Source organism: Suncus etruscus, chromosome 18 (genome assembly GCF_024139225.1).
Source record: "Suncus etruscus isolate mSunEtr1 chromosome 18, mSunEtr1.pri.cur, whole genome shotgun sequence".
Lineage (NCBI taxonomy): Eukaryota > Metazoa > Chordata > Mammalia > Eulipotyphla > Soricidae > Suncus > Suncus etruscus.
Window position 1 is genome coordinate 61,643,239 of NC_064865.1, and position 18,802 is coordinate 61,662,040.

Below are 18,802 nucleotides of genomic sequence, written 5' to 3' on the forward strand. Positions count from 1 at the left end.
CTAAAAGGCCTTGGTTGAAAGGAGGGTGGCTGGTTGGAGCAAGTCAAGCGCTGAGATGGCCTTGATCTTCCAATAGGTGGGGGAGGATTGGAGAGGTTCCCCCCTTCCCCATAAGCCAAAGACTAGGGCACAGAAGATGATATCAGCTTCATTTCTCTGAACCCTGGGGATCCCAGGGAAGCTCTGTAAGTGTTGGAAGGGAAATGTGTATTCTGAAGACCCTTATTCTGGAAGAATATGAGAGAGAGGAACAGACATTTAGGAGCAGAAAAATGTCTTTTTTTTTTTTTTGCATATGGGGAAATGCTTAGAAGCATGATGATTCAAAGACAATGAAGCTTGGAAGGGGGAATGGGACAGGCTTGGGGGTATCATGGGGAGCCCGGAGGAGGATTGCCTCAGGGTACATGCAATCCTTTATTTTAGTGGGTGGAAAGTTCTCTGGGTGCCTCTATCCCAATAATTGTTTTGTTGGGGATCTGCACGCGTAAGAGTGTGTGTGGGAGGAAGGCTCACAGGAATGTCCAGGAGTGGTTGGGGGCAACTGTCCCAGAACTCAGAAAATGCCAAATTACAGGAGCACGGGGAGCCTTGCTTAGCTTCTAGGGGTTCTTAAGTATCTTGGGGGGGAGCCTCTGACATGGGTCACTTGAAGAGATCTGCCCCACGTGTCTTGCGGGAGTGGTCTTGGGGGCTTCCCTTCATTGACCCTGCAAAAAACACCCCCTTCCACGCACCCATCAGCCAGATGCACGAAGAGGAGAAACAATGACAAAAGTTGTGAGCACAGGGGCACCCGAGCCAGCAGGCAGGCAGACCGGATCCTGGGGTCCCCGAACAGAAAGGTGAGAACTGATGGCAGCTTTCAGAAACAGGAGAACCCAAAGGAGCCTTAGGGGTGAAGGGTCAGGCAGCAGTAAAACTGTGTGTACTGATGACTGCACCCCCCCAGGAGAGGGTGCCCCAAATAAGCAGAACCCCCAAACCAACCCTCAAGCCCCAGATATGAAGAGCCCTAGACAAGGGTTCTCCTCCTCCTTCACTCTTCCTCCTCCTCCTCCTGCCTCCTGGGAGGTGCCAGAGAAGAACTTATTTATCCATCATGAATGTGGACCTCCAAAAGGACCCACTTTCTGGAGCATTGGGGGCATGGAGCATCTGAAATAGTCTCCCTACAGGGAAATAGTTTCTGCCTTTGTGACTGTGGCTTCTGTAGTTCTGTCCCATTGATGGGTTGGAAATTGGAGGTCTCTGTCTGAGGGCGTGGAGGTAGGCTCATCATAAGGGGCTACATTTTGTAGGTCTCAGCGACCACAGGGTCCTGTTGACTGGAGTGTCTGCCAGCCGCCACATTGGGTACGTCTGTGAAGACAATTGGGGAGGGCCTGAGCAGACAGCTCCTTCTCCAGGCCACTTTGTGCCCTTTCCGGGTGCCTTGGCCGATGAGGGTGGATGCCCACCTTTAGAATGAGATGCCAAGATCTAGCCCTGTGACGAGGGTCCAGCCTGGAGTCCATCCGAGTTTTCCTGGGACTGTTGGCCTCCCAAAAAATAAACAGGGCTTATTTGGAAACCTGACAGTAGGGGACAGGACAGGGGTTAGGGGCAGAGTCCAGCACTCGAAGAGGGAATCCCCACCCTTCGGAGGGCACTTCACCCGAAGATCTTCAGTAGCACCTGGAGAAGGAACATGGCTCTCGGGGTGATGCAGTCAGTGCCCATGTGGCCTTGGGAATTAAGGCCCTAAGCTCTTGCTGGATGGCAGGCTGGGGGTGTGGCGTGTCCAGAATCTGCAGGTGGTCAAGGATTTCCCCCCAGGTGTGTGATGACCATTAAGCCTCCCCTTCACTGACCCCCCTCGGAAACTGCTTCCAGGGTGTGGGGTGGGTGGGGAGGGAATCCCAAGGGTGTGTGTGTGTATGTGTGTGTGTTGTGAGGTAGAGGCATCTAGCTAGAAAACGGGAGGAAGTTCAACACTGGTTCTGGAAACTTAGGGTGCCAAAGGTGGGCTTCCTGACTTAACAGACAAATGCACACTGAGGCTGGAGCGATAGCACAGCAGTGAGGGCTCTTGCCTTGCACGCAGTCAACCTGGGTCTAATCCCTGGCATTCCATAGGGTTCCCCCCACGCCTGCCAGGAGCCATTTCTGAGCGCAGACCCGGAGAGAGGGACCCTTGAGCACCGCCGGGTGTGGCCCAAAACCAACCAACCAACCAACCAATAAAAAAATAAAATAAAATAAAACAAACAGCATGGTGGGATTCTCTCCAAAGGGTTTGCTGTGATTCTAGTTAATGCAGGACACCTCCTCCCCACCCCCGTCCTCTGAAGCCTCCAGACCATGTTGACTCCCCTTGTGTACCCACAAAGTCCATGGGCCCCCTACTAGGAGTCTTGCATAAAAGGTGGACACTTGGATCCCCAGAGGGTGCAGGGCTCTGGGAGTCCATCATGGTCCACCAGTTCACCTGGGGCCAGCCACATAGCGCCGGACAGTGCAAGGGGGACTGGCTTGCTAATTTGGCCTGTTAGTGTAATGGGGGGGGGGGGGTCAGCCTCCAGCCCAGTCAGGGAGGGTTTCCTGTGGAAGACTCGATGTCTCTCAGGAAGCTCACTCAGTGAGCAGTGCTCTCCGAGAAGGGCCAAGGGTACCAAGGGAAGCCTGGGTGCTTCCAGCCTGGGCTGCCTACAATGGGTCACTCATGGCATCATGGGGTCCCCACCATGACCCCCTGAGCCCTGAAGCTGCCTGGTTTTGGGGGGAACCCTCCAGCAAAGTGCAGGGAGAAACGAGAAGATTCTGGAAATCTCACGAGAGAGACAAGCACGGAAGTCTCAAGCTTGCTTCTAGCAGGCCTGACGATAGGGCAGCGGGGAGGGCACTTGCCTGGCACATGGCAGAGCTTAGTTAGATCCCCAGCACCCCAGAGGGTCCCCAAGCTCAGGAGTGAGCCCTGAGCATCACCAGTAGGACCCTTCTCCAAAAAAGCATGCATGATTTTTTCATGTAAGGCCTGAGATGCAAGTCTGGATACAGGGTCCTCCTGGGGGCCCCTCTTAGAAGTTGGGCAAAGCAGCCTCACCACCGACTGTACCCCAAGTGGCCAGTGGCAGTATGTGGGCAGCTCTGGGCACAGCACCCCCCCATCCCCTCCTGGTACATCCTGTGGTGGAAACTTCCTCTATGCACAGCCAAAAGATGGGAGGGTCCTGGCCTGTCATTTCTCAGACTGCAAGAGCCCAAGAATACATGGGATACTGGCCAGCCCTGTCTTCTGGGGATCTCGGGGGTCTGCTGGCCTTTCATGGGGGGCAGGGGTGGGGAATCAGAAATGTTTCCTGAAAGGTGCAGTTACAGAGAAGATAATTAGAATACATTCTGCTTGTTTTTAAAACTGAGAAAAGGAGGAGACGCCACCTTTTCAGGGTCCCCACAATCCTGCCTGTAGGAACTCACCTTCTTGGGGCTCCAACCCCCTACATGTGGGTTTCTTTACCTGGAAGAGATGCAGTCAGGAGTGAGGGGGCATGGTAGGCCACCCCAATTAACGGCCAGTGTGGGGAACAAGAACCAGTGACAGCAGCTGGGCCCAGGAGTCACAGTGGCCAACCACCCCCAGGGGAGGGCATCTCAACATGCTTAGTATGTCAAGATGGGCAGGAGCTTGGCAGACTGTGCCCTGAACTCAGTGTCCCCAAGGGGGGGTGGTGACGATGGAGACCTACAGGCCAGCTCTGTCCCAGAGCACCTGGGAAAGAGGCAATGAGCCAGCAGGAAGCCAGGGTCGTCTCTTTACATAGTTAATGCTCCCAGGAGGGTGCTCCCCCATGGACAAGCTCAGCCTGCTCACCTGGCTCCCTGTCACAGACAGAGTCTCTGGTTGACCCACTCAGGAGGAGACAGGGAGGGTGGAGAGGGCAAAGGCTGTGTCATTTAGAGCAACTGGCACTAAGTGTGTCTTGAACCCAGTAGCTCAAGATCTGGACGAATGACTCACGAGGGCCATTGGCTCTGAGCCACCAGGACTTCTATTCACAAATGAGCACTCCACGGGGATGAAGGGAGCCTTCTCCGGGGGACTAAATACACTGATCATTCTATGTACCCAGGGTTCCCGGGAGCAGTTTAGAACAGCCCCGGGTACAATACCACACCTGTGTCCCACGGGGTTCCAGTTGGGTTTTGGATGGATTACCACAGGAAGAGATCAGGCAAGTCAAAAAATAAACAAAAGAAAAGCACCAGTTGGCTTTGCAATGTCAGCCTGTCTTCAGTGTGCTTTCAACCTAGAACTATTTAGAAAACGATTCCCCACTTGTGCTTATAAAGCCAATTCTGAACGAAGGCAGGAAAAATAGTCACCACGACCCACCCAAAGGGTTAGTTTAAAAAAAAAAAGCCCACTGTTAGTTCAGACACACAGGGTATCTCTGGGGTCACAGAGCAGAAGTGAGTTCTGATGTTTCTACACCCCGAATCAGTTGTCCATGCAAGGGGCTTTTCTGGGAAGAGGGTGTGCTGTGAACAAACACTACACAAGGAAAGAGAGACAGAGACAGAGAGAGACAGATCTAAAACATTTCAGCATTTCAGGTTGGAGCGATAACACAGTGGGTACAGCTCTTGCTTGCATGCAACCAATTCAGGTAGATCCCAGCATCCCATTGGGTCCCCCAAGCTCTACCAGGAGTGATTCTTGAGAGCAGATTTGCTCCTTGACTGTTTGATGAATCCTCAAAGAGCTCCCAGAATGAAAAATGGATTGCCATTCCCCTACCCCCTAGGAAGAGGAAGCGATCCTGTAATATTTATCTGCGGTAAATAATCCACACAGACAGGAGGGTTCAAAAAGGCAAGAGGGTCGGATGCAGAATCCTTTGTGAGTCTGCCAGCAGCTCCAAAACTGCAGAGCCTGCCAACTAGCTGCCCCCAAAGACCCTGGGCACCTCACTCAACCACTATTTTTAGGCTCTTCCCCAGCGCCCCCACCTGAAAGGCGATAGGTGGGACAACAAGCAGATAAGGATCTTATAAATACTATAAAGGCTTCTATATATAACAATAGAGCCATGAGGAAACCCCCTGAATTCCTGACAGGTGTGGCCCCAAAACCCAAACCATAGCAACAAAAATAAATAAAAGCCCCACGAGAGCATTTCAAATTGCACCCAAAGTCAGCCAAGATTAGAAACAAGACTACATATAAGTGAGACCTGAATTTGCACGTCCCAAAGGGCTGGTCAGTGCAAGCCAGGGTGAATGGGGACCTCTGACCATGTGCTGGAATTATTCTGGGACCCTCTTTTTCATTGGAGCATCGAGGCTGCTGGTTCTTTCATGGGCCTGCCCCACCCACCTCCCCATGTAGCATGGGCCCACCCAGGGATGACCTCCTGGGAGGACTCCCCACTCTTAGGCTCAGGGAAGACCAACTGCCTCAGGGTCAGCACAGCCCTTTGCTCAGGACCCATGCCACGCGCTCAAGTCTGCTTGAAGGCCTGTGGTAGCTGGTTGGCTTCCACCCTCTCTTAGTTTGAACTAAGTTTCAAAGTCAGCTTCTTAGAACAGGTGGTTATGCCCAGCTAAATCTGCCTGCTATACAGAGGTACAAAGGCAACCCAGGTCCTGATCCCCAGCACCCAGTATGAGTCCCCTGAACTTGGTCAGCAGTGATCCATCCCTAAGTGCAGAGCCAGGGGTATGCTGTGAGCACTGCCAAATATGCTCCCTTCCACTCAACAAAAAAGACAAAAACATAAAAGGAGGCCCAGAGAGAAGAGAGAGAGCTTGATTTGTAAGGCATTTGCCTCGTACACATGTGGCTTGGGCTTACTCCCCTATACCCTGAGTGTCAGAACCGGGCTGCTGGAGACGGGCCCACACTGCTGGTGTCCACGGGTGCCTTGCTGGCAAGACTCTGACAAAGATCTCAGTTTTGTTTATTAGAGAAGCCTGGGGGCCTATGACACACCCCTAGGCCAGGAGAGAGAGGAAGAGGGGAAAAAGAGGTGAATTTGGGACCGGGGTGATAGAGATAGAGGGCCAAGTTGAAAGGAACAAGTCTATGATGGAAAGTCAAAGGCTGTAGCTGAAGGTAGCCAGAGATTCGTCCAAATCAGGGAGAAAAGCCAGAGTCAGGGGTAGACAGAGTTCAGTCCATTTGCTCTTTTAGCTGCTTTTTCTATTTATTGCCAGGCAATCACAGACAGAGTCTTCCTTAAATTGCCCCCACCCTTTTATGACTGGCCGGTGCTGGACTGTAGGACTAGACTTGAGCCCACCAATAGAACCCTGAGGGTAAAGCCAGGTGTAGTAAGCATGGAGTCCCATCGGGGATGGCCCCAAGTCACAAATGAACCCATCGAAAGGGGGGTGGCTGGGAAAGAGCCCCAAGTGTCTCGCAGAAGGCCAAGTTTGAACTTAGGCTTTATAACTGTCCCCAGAACCCCACGGGTAGTAGCCCCCCAAGCAAAAGAAAAAGAAACCCTTTGTTTTCATTGTTGACTGACATGAAGAGGGAAAAGAGAATAGATAATTTGGTGATAGAATTTCAGACCAAGGGCTTCTTTTATCCGTGCAAAGGGGAGTCCATAGGCAAGGAAACGGTTCAAGCACAGAACTCGCTGAGGGTTCTCAGACTGCAAAGGAACCAAGAGCCACACAGACAAGGGGAGAAGAGGGTGCCGGGTGCCGAGGAGGGAAGACTTTTTGGCTGAAAGGGAAGAGGCGTCCCAAGGATGAGAGCTGAAGTCCATGCGTGGCTTAACATGTATATGTGGTTGAACATACCTGATCAACCCAGGGGTGGCAGACAGGTGGGGAGATGCTCATGCCTCTCTCTGAACTTGAACGCAGCATTTGGAGGCGCAGATTGTCTTGTGGGGAACTGAAGTGAAGGTACAAGCATGCCGAAAGCTTAGCTTTCTCCCTCGTTCAGAGAAGAGAACTTGAGGGAAGGGGTGTTAAGCTCAACTTGTCATAATCCAGTCCCAGAAGGACACTGGTCTGGAGCAAGGTGGCCACAATAATTAGTAACTCAAACCAAACATAAACAAAGGTTGAAAAAGTCCTCAGCAGAAGGAGCTTCCAACCTCATGGTCTGGAGCTCCCCCCTCCAACAACCAACCTCTCTTTTATTCACTAGCACAATCCACAAGGGGTGGAAGAAGGTCCAGTGGCAGACGAAAGTCTTGAACTAATCCAGTCTAGGTGGATCTTTTATATATAAAAATGAGGGGTCGGTGAAGGGGGAAGCAGGAAGTTGGGCAAAGTCTGTTTTGGATAAAGCAGGGCATAATCTAATAATGGGGTGGGAAAAAACTTAAAGGCAGCAGTTGAGTCCAGACAAATCCAGTGAACTTCCATTTGGGACTCCCCTGGTGAGAGCTGTGTCTCCTTGCCAACTCTAGCTGCAAGGAATCCACATGCCTGAGACTTGGTGTGGGGTGGGAGAAGGAACGTCACTGGTCTCTGGGCCCTGTGTCAGAGAAGTGACATCTGCGCTCCTGGTAGGCTCAGGGGTCCCTAGGGGCTTCAACCCGGCTAGGCCCAATACAAGGCAAGTACCTACCTGATGTGCTGTATCTCTCTGGTGGCAGGGAGCTGACTTCTATGGGTTGTTCCACAGATCATTCCAACGACTTTGCTCCCAGAGTGTCTGAAGGGTTGACGCCATGCTAGGTCGGCTGGCCCTTATACACAGTTTGTGTAAAAAGTGGTCCCCATATTGCTAGTTATTCTAACGAGTTGAAACTCTAGAATGACTGGCCGGCCCTTACCATACATAGATAGTGGGGCTGATACTGTAGGAAGACTGGCCTGACCATACATGGGCAGTAGGGGCTGACACCCCCCAAATTTAAATTATTTTTAATTTTAATCATTTTAATTTGAATAATTTTAATAAAAGCTCACACGTTTTCTTTGCTAAATGTCAGTGGTATTGTCTTCTCTGCTTTTTTTGCTTGGGGGGAGACTCGGGCATTGACGGATTCCTTGTTCTTGTGTTTCTCAAGGGGGCCGGGGCCGAGGCAGAGGCAGAGCTGCTTTCGTCATTTCTCGCAGTCAATGCCACCGCGGCCAGAAGGGGTGCTGAGACTAAGAAGACTGGCCCTACTACAGAGGTGGGGGCTGACACTCTAGAAAAGGCTGGCTCTGACACAAATGGTGGGGGCTGACACTAGGGAAGCCAGTACTTTCATGCAACAGTTGACATACTGGAGAGATACTGACCCTTCCATAGGCGCTGACCCATAGATGGCAGGCCGGGGTTGACACGCTAGGAACACTGGCCTTATCGCAGAGATGGGGGCCCGACATTTAAGGAAAACTTGCCCTACCACGGACTGTGAGAGTCCTGGAGGTTCTGGTCTGAGAGAAAAGCAGGGACTAGAGAAGCGGGTGGCCAGTGAGGAGACCCATAGTGCAGAGAGAAATAAGGAACCTGTTACTGCTAAGTTTGGAGTTGCCAACCTTGAGAGCTGCGGGCACTGCCCTCTGCAGCCCTCCCTCCCTTCACACCCCACCCAGCTTGCCAGCCACGCTTTTTTCAAATTCTCTGGGGACCAATCCCACTTTAACCCAAGTAGCGACTGATTTGGGGTCTTATCCCGAACCAGCCTCAGGTTGGTTATAATTCACTAGACAATTTTACAAAACTCCCTGGGGTGCTGTCCTTGCTGTTGTGCATAGAGTTGTTGATTATTACAAATTCCTCAACAACAGGAGGCTTTCCTTCGATTCCTGATTGGGGGGGGGGCACCAGGCGCTGCCTAGTTTTGGGTGTATATTTTTGGCTAAAGTAGTTGCCATGGGGATGGTCGAGGGGCACTGATCAATGGCCACGGGCACCTGGCTAGAGATGGACACCTTCAGCTCTGCACCTTAGATGTCTCCTCCACACGGACCAGAGAGGTGGACGGAGACCCTTTAACATGATGTGTGCAGAGATGGCAGCACTGAGAAGGACCCATGTCCTTCGGAGCGTTTGTGAATATTGATCCCTTTCTGCCATTTTACTCTTGTGTATGTTTAAAACCAGGTCTCAGGAGGCGGAGCCATAGCACACGGCAGGGTAGGGCCTTTGACGTTATCGGTCCTTTTGTCCCTGATCCAAATTTATATGGGTGTTGCACCGGTGTTCCAGGGGAGCCATGTGGGCATGGGATGTCCAAAGGAGCACTTCCTGGGGGTGGTGGGTGGCCAGATACTTATGGGCTCTAGGTCTGCGTGATTTGGGGCTCCCGATTTTGTGGGCCTGGGATTGGCCTCCAATCCAGTTTCCTTATACGCACTGGTCCGTGATCTTGTTCCCTTGCATCCTGGGCATGGTCTGGGTGGGGCTGGGGAGAGTCCTGCCTTTCCTTTGAGAAGGCCAAACTTCCCACAGTTTGTAGCATCTACCCCCAGGTTGGTGAGGTCTGGGGCTGTCCTCTTTCTAGGTTCCTTCCTACCCCTCCAGAGACCACTATCTCTTGCCCTGTGAGTTCCCCTGCCACATTTTGGGCAAGGTCAGATGGTGCCCTTGAAAATGGGAAGGGAAGGGAAGGGGAAGTGGAAGGGGAAGGGGAAAGGAGAAGGAAAAAGGGAGAAGGGAAAAAGGGAAAAAGGGGGAAAGGGGGAAAGGGGAAAAAGGGAAAAAGGGAAAAAGGGAAAAGGGGAAAAAAGAGAAAAGGGAAAAAAAGGGAAAAGGGGAAAAGAGGAAAGGGGAAAAGAGGAAAGGGGAAAAGAGGAAAGGGGAAAAGAAGAAAAGGGGAAAAGGGAAAAGGGGAAAGGAGAAAGGGGGAAAGGGGAAAGGGGGAAAGGGGAAAGGGGGAAAGGGGAAAGGGGGAAAGGAGAAAGGGGAAAAGGGGAAAGGTTGGAAAAGGGGAAAAGGGAAAGAAAAAGAAAAGGAAACAGCACTCTTTAATTAAAGGGAGTGTGGACAGCGCAGGGGCCCATCAGGCGGTGCATGGAATCCCAAAAAAACAGGGGGCCAGGGGCCGGAGAGATAGCATGGAGGTAAGGCGTTTGCCTTTCATGCCGAAGATCAGTGGTTCAAATCCCGGCATCCCATATGGTCCCCTGAGCCTGCCAGGAGTGATTTCTGAGCATAGAGCCAGGAGTAATCCCTGAGCGCTGCCGGGTGTGACGCAAAAATTTAAAAAAAAAAAAAAAAAAAAAAGAGGATGGGGACGCCTTTAAATCTGGGCATCCTTTAGTCCCCTCACCCCATAGGGAAGTACTAAAAAAGGCCGCCTCTAAGGGCCTTTTAGCCTTAAAGTAGGGCCCCCGCCTACTGGACTGGGGATGTCAGGAGTAGGGGGAGGTATCCCCTCTTTTGAAACCATTAAGTGGATAACATGAAAAGATTCAGACAAAAATTCAGGGGCATTATTATAATGGCCCTCAGAGACAGAGGCTTCTCCTCTAATCCCATAGGACAGGATATACTGGGGCAATTAAAGGAGGCTTCCATGTGTCCAAAACACCTAACGGTGGTGGTCATGACCACCCCAAATACTAAAAGCCACTGCCCCTCAGGTACCATTAATACCCTGGTATCAGGGTTAGCAGTGGCCACTCTCTCAAATAAAACTAGATGCTTTGAAACAGATGGAAAAAAACACCACTCTACCCACCCCTTAGGAATTTTGAATTGAGGTCATAGACAACAGACTATCAATAAAGAAAAGCTTTGACCTTTTAAATTCAAATTGGCTTTAACAGTATTAAAATTTGGGTCTTTATATTTCTATTAGAAATTTATTTTAATTTAATGGTATCTAAAAATAGAAAACTGTGTGCAAAATATTGTGGTTAGCTTTTTTAAACTTTTGCATTTACCAAATTTAGCAATTCAGCTAGCCACCAAAACACTGAAGTAACAGGAAATTATAAGATAGATTCTTAAAAAAAAACTGCAAAATGATATGCATGAAACAGTTAAAGAGAATTACCTTCAAGAATGTACTGAGTTATTGGGAAACAAAAACGCAAAGTATCTAATCGTGTGTGGTGAAGACACGCCTCGAAACTAATTCCTCTGGATTACAAGTCTTGAGAGTTCTTTTAAGAAAATATATTTTATTTTATTTTTTATTTTATTTTTTTGGTTTTTTGGGCCACACCTGTTTGATGATCAGGGGCCACTCCTGGCTAAGCACTCACAAATTACCCCTGGCTTGGGGGGACCATACGGAATGCCAGGAGATCGAACCGTGGTCCTTCCTTGGCTAGCGCTTGCAAGGCAGACACCGTACCTCTAGCGCCACCTCACTGGCCCCATGAAAATGTATATTTTATAATCTAAAATTTTTGTTAATCTGGCATATAACATTTCCACATGGAATACATATGAGCACAATAAGAGTTCCTAGCTTCTACATTAATTTAATTTTGGTTCAATGTTTTAACTAGAAGTGTTTTTTTCAAATACAATATAAATGAAAAAGGAATACTCATTATTCTGGGCATTTACAATAGGTTGAATTTGCCTTCGAAGAACAAAAAATAAAATTCCTGGTAGCTTACACACACACACAAAAAAAAAAAAAAGAAAAAGAAAAAAAAGGAAATATACAGTTGTCCCCATAAATATTGGTGACAATTTACCCCTGTAGAGTCAAGAGGGGCAAGCAGTCTGACAAGTCTCTTTGAATTAGGAAGATGACATTTAGTTTCTTCTTTGTGAGTCATTTATCTGTTTTCCCAGAGATGACAAGTGGGTACCAGAGCCAACTGGGTAATCCTAAAATGATGTCCCACCTTATCTGCTTTATCACTTAGGTGTTTTTATTTTCTCTAAAGGGGCCAATGTCACCTTTTGCAAACAGTACTGTACAGACTATAGGTTTTAAGGCATACAGATGTTAAAAGTGCAATTGAAGTGTTCTGAGTGTAATGTTACCTGTTCCACTATGCCCATGGCTTACTGGGATAAAGAGAAATTGTGTCCTGAACCTCTTATCCCTAGGTCTGAAATTGAATAAGGGGTTAAAAATTGGAATGCTGGGTCAGAATAAAATCAAACAGAAAAGATTGTATGGGTTTAATGTATAAATTCCCAACATGGCTCCTATCTTGCTCAAATGGACAGTTACAGTCTACTTTATATGATGAAAAAAAAAGTTTAGGGTAGACTAGAATAGTTTTCTCTGAAAATTCTTGCTTTCCAGTTCTGCCATCAACAGGCTCAATAGAAGCCTAGATCCTAGTCAACTCCTAACATGTGTTTCAAATTGTTGCCATGTTTCCTAGGAGCTATCACTAATTTTAAGTCTAAATTTCCATCAATGTTATGAATAATAAAATTTTTCAAGAGTTAAAAAAAAAAGGAAAAAGAAAATATACAGTTGTGTGGGCTCTTAGAACCCCAAGGTGGATGACCTAGTCCTCTAGCCTGCTGGGGCCCACCCAAGAATGCCATATATAATGAAGTGAAACAGAGAGAGAGGAGAGAATATTGCTTTTTAATGCTTGCCTAGTTTGCTGGGGGTTGGGGGGTGCAGAGAGAGAGAGAGAAAGAGTGAATGAGAGAGAGAGAGAGAGACAGACAGACAGACAGACAGACAGACAGACAGAGAGATTACAAATGAGTCAGTGAGAAAAGGGCCTGTAGCTCTGAACCTAAACTGCTATATTTCATGCCAGGAGGGGGGAGAAAACATCCAGAGTCCCCCAGGTATCTTCCTGTACCCCACACCACTGTCTACCTGGCTGTCTATAGTTGGCCAGTGAATGACAGGGGAGCAGGTCCTAGTCCATTGAGTTGCAGGGGGGGTGCCATCTGTCATCACCACTTAACAATACATTAACGTATATACAATAAGCTTCAGTCTGTGTCTGGGATGCCCTTGGAAGATTTTTGTAAGTCCCCACTCACCCAAGCACCCAATGCTAGTTCTCGAACATAGTTTAAGAGAATTCCCTTAACGTGTGACACGTTCAGAGTAATTCTGATCCCGGATGGTCTCCTCCCAGATTTGCCAAGGTTGTGCAGTTTGGCCTAGCCTGTTGCTGTGCCAACATCCTCCACTGTAGATATAGACTGGCTGTGAGGGGCTCGGGCATACCAACTCTTTTCATTGGTGACAGGGTCTTCTCACCTACCTTGGCACCAAATGGGCCTCAAAGATGTATAATTGACTTGTGCCTGGTGAAAAATGGAACCAAGGTTCCAGCACACCTTTAGCAAGCCTTTAATAGATATGTGTTCCTTTTCTCGGCCTCGGTGGGCTGGCCATCCTTGTTTGCATTTTCGAATGCCAACTGTCATGTCATGTATAAGGGAATCTGCATAGGGGACAAAATAGTAGGTCTGCTAAAACGTCATAGTTGAGTTTTTGTTTTGCTTTGTTTTTTTTTGTTTTGGGGCCATACCCGGTGACGCTCGGGTTATTCCTGTCTCTGCGTTCAGAAATCATTACTCCTGGCTTGGGGGACCATATGGGATGCCAGGGGATCCAATCTTGGTCAGTCCTGGGTAAGCTGCATGCAAGGCAAATGCCCTACTGCTGCACCACTGCTCCGGCCCCTCAACCTTCATAGTTTTAGCGTGGATGGTTAATTTTGTTCACTCCAAGAAATACTTAAGAAGTATTCGCTGAAGTTCCGCTGTAGAAGATTTTGCCCCTGCATGGATCACTGGAAATATTTGAGATTCGTGTTATGGTACTGACCTTATTTTAAGTTTTTAAGAATAAAGAATCGGGGGGGCCAGAAAGATAGCAAGGAGGTAAGGCGTTTGCCTTTCATGCAGAAGGTCATCGGTTCGAATCCCGGTGTCCCATATGGTCCCCCGTGCCTGCTAGGAGCAATTTCTGAGCCTGGAGCCAGGAATAACCCCTGAGCACTGCTGGGTGTGACCCAAAAACCACAAAAAAATAAAAAATAAAAATAAATAATTGCTTAAAAAATGTTGCAATTAGGAAGGAAGGGAAGGACAGAGGGAGGGAGGGAGGAATTGTTAAGAACTTAATTTCATTGATAGTTTTACATTTAATGTTGGTCATGATAACTTTATGATGAGTGATATTATCTATGGGTCAAAATATTAGAAATGCTATCTGAATATAATACTTTAAGTGTCTTCAATTGACATTTAATTCCCTATATTAATTTAATTTAAAAAAGAAAGAAAAGCAGTCTTCATATTTTCCTCCTTGAGCCTTAAAGCTAAATTCTGGAATGCCAACTAGAAAAGCTGGTGTGCAGCTAGCTAATGAGAAGACAAAAGCCAGAGGACTTGTCACCCTTCGATCTGTGCAAAAGCCAAGATTGCTACCTACAGAGAGAGGACTGGCTGTTACAACTATGACTGGGCAGTACATATCCTGGGACCAATAAAAAAGCCCTAATCTAGATTTTGGTCTATGATCTGTACAACAACCAAGATCTCTAATTCCAGAGGTCCGACTGAGACATTGCAACTGAACATGCTACGTCCAGGAGAATGATGCGCCGTTCAAAGACACCAAGACCACAGTCTCATGCAAAAGCAGGGGGTTTATTTTCTTACAAGCATATGCAGGGGCTGCGCTAGAATCCAGCATAAGCCAGAAATTGCCAGCCCCGAGCCATGAGCTTACAAGCTGTATATAGCATTTCAAACAATAGAAAGTTACAGTAGATTGATTTGCTTTAGGAAGTTCATGATATCTGGCTTTTGCTCAATCACATTTTTGCAAGGTGCAGGTGTAAGCTTACAGGGTTAACATGACCAGGTTAGAACCATGTCAGAACAGAAAGCAAGTTGAACTGTAACTGGGTCTACAAGTTCCCACAATTGTGAAGGGGGTAGGTGATCAGGGCAGTCAGGGAACTCAGGGGAAATTTTTCCTTTACAAACGGGTCTTCTGGAAACATGGCGAGGGACTCTATCCCAGGCTCCATCCTAGAATCAGCACAGTGACTAGGGCCACCAACTACAGAAGACGGATTGAAGCGACACAGAGGGAGGAGAACTAGTCCTTCCACAAAGAAGGACTTCATCATAAGCTCCATTCCTTGACCTGTGCAGATACCAAGATCTCTAGATACAGAGGTCTGATCTTATCACCCATGATGGAGCAGAAGTATTTCATACACCACAAAATCACCAAGGGGAAAGTAAATGAACATACAAGGAGTCTGTAGTTAATTCCGTGACAGTATACTTCAAGAGTGGAGAAACCCTGTATCTCTTAGGCCAAGGGAACTCCTTTTCTAATGTCCCCAATATTTACTGTGCCTATACAGGAAAAAAAAAAAACACAATCTTTTTTATTTATCTTTTTTTGTAACTTCTTTGTTTTGGTGTGGATATTGAAGTTGTCTGCAATTAATTTTTTTTCTTGTTTTCCCCTTTTTGCGCTCTGACATGTTTTTATTTTAGGTGGCTATTGTGTGGTGCTTGTCTTTATTGCTGTAGTGCTCACTGGATATTTTGATATTTCTGTTCGTATTGTTGTGGTATTTTGATTCCTTTTTCCCTCTCCTCTCTGAAACTGAGGTTGAGAGCTTCTGAAAGGACTCCGCCCATTTTTGGCTTATTTGATTTTTTTCCCCCATCTTATTGCTTTTCTTTTCTTCAAACAAAATCACATAACTTGAACTATCTAGTTCTGCCTCTCAAATAGAGGGGGAAATAAGGGAGGGTACCAAGACCAAACAGTTGTATGATCACTAAGTAGCAAGCTAGACACACAGGGGCCCACTCATTCTAGCAGTCAAGAGGGCAAGGGTGGGGGATAGGAGATGCAAGATGGGAACAAGGGTGGAGGGAGGACAAATTTGGTGATGGGAATTGCCCTGATTCGATGTTAATATGTACCTAAAATATTGCTGGAAAAGTTATGTAAGCCACTATGACCAAAATAAAAATTATATATTAAAAATAAAAGAAAAGCTGATGTGCATTTAGAAGTGCATCTAGCAAACTAACCCCCTGTTGTGTATGTAAATATTTGAGGGGATTATTATGTTACTGACCCTACCCTGATCGTGATTGTGCCCTACCCTAGGGTGTGACCTGGCATTCTGCCCCCACCCTAGGGTGGTACCTGATTCTGCTTCCACCATTGGGTGGTATCTGATCCCACCATTGGGTGGTACCTGCTTCTGGGAAATGAAAACAAGGGTCTGTGGAAGGCAAGAAGCTTTTGGCTGGAACTAAGGCTGAGACTTTGGACTTCAATCTTGTCCACTGAATAAAGCTAATATTTCCACAAGCCTGTCTGTGAGCTGTTTACCCGCCACTTCACCTCAGAACCGCCAGCTGAACAGGGTGGCAGACGCGTGCTCCGAGCTGGAGGGGGAAAGACCTCATCCTCCATCCCTCCATCAGTCAACCTCTTCAGGGGCTGACTTGCAACAACCCCCTTCCAGAGCTCAAGCTGGGTGGGAGGTACATGACCTGCCCGGCAGCACTGGATTTTATCTAGCCACACAGCAGTGCTGACTCACATTTGTCAAGTTATTACTGCAAAAAAATTGGGGGGTGTAATTCCACCTGCAAAGGATGCCTTCAAAATTTACCCGATTTAAATACTTCATTTGGTAAAAGGGGACCTCTCCCAAGACTCTTAAAGACTTTAACTTTTGTAGCTAAACGGCATTAAAGCTGTTTAATCAGGCCATTGATAGTCAATTAGTGCAAAATTATTTTCAGCCATGGCTACTATTAAATTTAAAAAAAAAAACCTACCTACCTCCACTCCCACAGGTTGCATTTGGCAAGTAAAACTAGTGGAGTGGATTTATTTATATTCTTTGCAAAAAATAAATATTATAGGTGGTGACCTTGGTAATCAAGATCAAATAGTAATAAGGTTAGAAATAGGAGTGCAGGGGCCAGAGAGAAAGCCTGGAGGTAAGGCATCTGCATCTACCTTCCAGGCAAGAAGGACGGTGGTTCGAATCCCAGCATCCCATATGGTCCCCGTGCCTGCCAGGGATGATTTCTGGGAGTAGAGCCAGGAGTAAACCATGAGTATGCCGGGTGTGACCTCCCCCCCCCCCCAAAAAAAAGAAAAAAAATAGGAGTGTAACTGAGATTTATAAAATAAATAGTGGATTTATATTATTGCATGTTCAAACTGAATTATTTTTCTAAAGTAAAAATGATCTAATGTTTTTATAGAAAATTCTAGCAAATAGGAACTTAGATGCTCTTAAACTCACGTTACAGTGCTCATAAAAAATTGGATCTATATAAATTATAAAAACTAAATTTTTAAAATGAAATTTAAATTTTAATGATTGCTCTGTGTGTTCTCTAAATTTGAGAAAAAGTTTGCCTTTTTTTCTTGGCCCCTCTGGTATTTTCACTTGTTGTAATTCTTAATGATTATGTGAGTTTTCATATATACAGGCAGGAAATGCCCTCTTATTACAGATTATTCCTCATGTAGACAATTTTTGTTTGGTTTGGGTTGGTTTGGTTTTTGGGGTCACACCCGGTGATGCTCAGGGGTTTATTTACTGATTCCTCAATTATTGTAATTGTTTTGGGTCTATTTTTTATTTTTGAAATTTACCAGTGGCTGCTGCATTTTCCACCTCTGCTTATACTGAGTCACAAAGTTTTAGCAGGTTTTTAGAATAAAATTAGGGGGTCGGCTTGAGTATATATTTTACTGTCTTATATAGATTGTTTTTTCAAATAAGATCAGCAGTCAAAGTGCTAATATCTATCAAAGCTTATTTATATTTTCTATTGTTTTCTATTTTAATTCTATTCTAAGCTTTAATTTTTTATTACGGCAGGAACAAAAGATATTAGTATTACTCCTTTTTTTTTTGGCTCCTTATATTTTGTTCTGAGTTTTAGTACAGGGCGTGCTGAGAAAGAGGCCTTAGTTCTAATTTTCGACCTGTAGACTTTTTAACAGTGGAGTGAGCTTGAGAGGGGCTGAAGGGACAATGCTTTTTATAGTAAATCAGTCATCAGTCTGTTCCTTTTCCTTCGCATAAACTGGAGTGTATGTTCCAACATTACCATTGTTGAAGTCGTTTAATGACCACAGGACGCCAATAATGATTTTATTTCCACAATAGGATCAGGGACTTAATACAAGATGGAACCATTGCCTGGACCTACTGGGGAAATTAGTCATAGTAGCCAATAAACAAGTCTTACCTGTTTCATTGTCAAAACTGTTCAGGGTCCCAACTGTCAGAATCTGGGGCCTTCAGTCTGCTGGAAGCTGAGCTGAGTTGACAAGAGGCTTTTGGAAACAGGGAGAGTAAGAAGGCCAGGGGCCTTATGACAAACCCCTAGGGTGGGAAAGGGAGGGAGAGAACAAGTTGGGGTTTGGGACCAGGGTAAGGTCAGTTAGAGGGCCAGGCAAAAGAAACAGGCAAGAGAAGCAGAAGTATAAAACCATTAGTGAAAATACAGTCTACAAAAATAAATAAATAAATAAATCCAGCAAGTTCACCAATCTCCGCTCCACCACTACCTCTCCAAGCTTCACTCGAGGTGGGGCTTTTTAACCCCAATCAACTGCCAGCCACTGACTATTAAGGTCCTTTATAAAGGGGTGGACCCCCTCTTATGGCTGCTACTGGGGTGCCTGCTGCACTAAAGGGCCCAAGCAGAACAAGGCAAAGGGAGAACCCCCCCCAACAAAAGACCCCTCATATCTAATAAGGGATTAATATGTAACTCTTACAACTAATGAAAATAATGAGAACATGGGGGTCAGAGAAGTACAGTGGGTAAGTAAGGCGCCTTACACAAGGTTGGCACAGTTCAATTCCCAGACCCTCATATGGTCCCCCCACACTTTCTAAGGGGTGATCCCGGAGTGCAGAGCAGGAGTAACCCCTGAGCACAGCT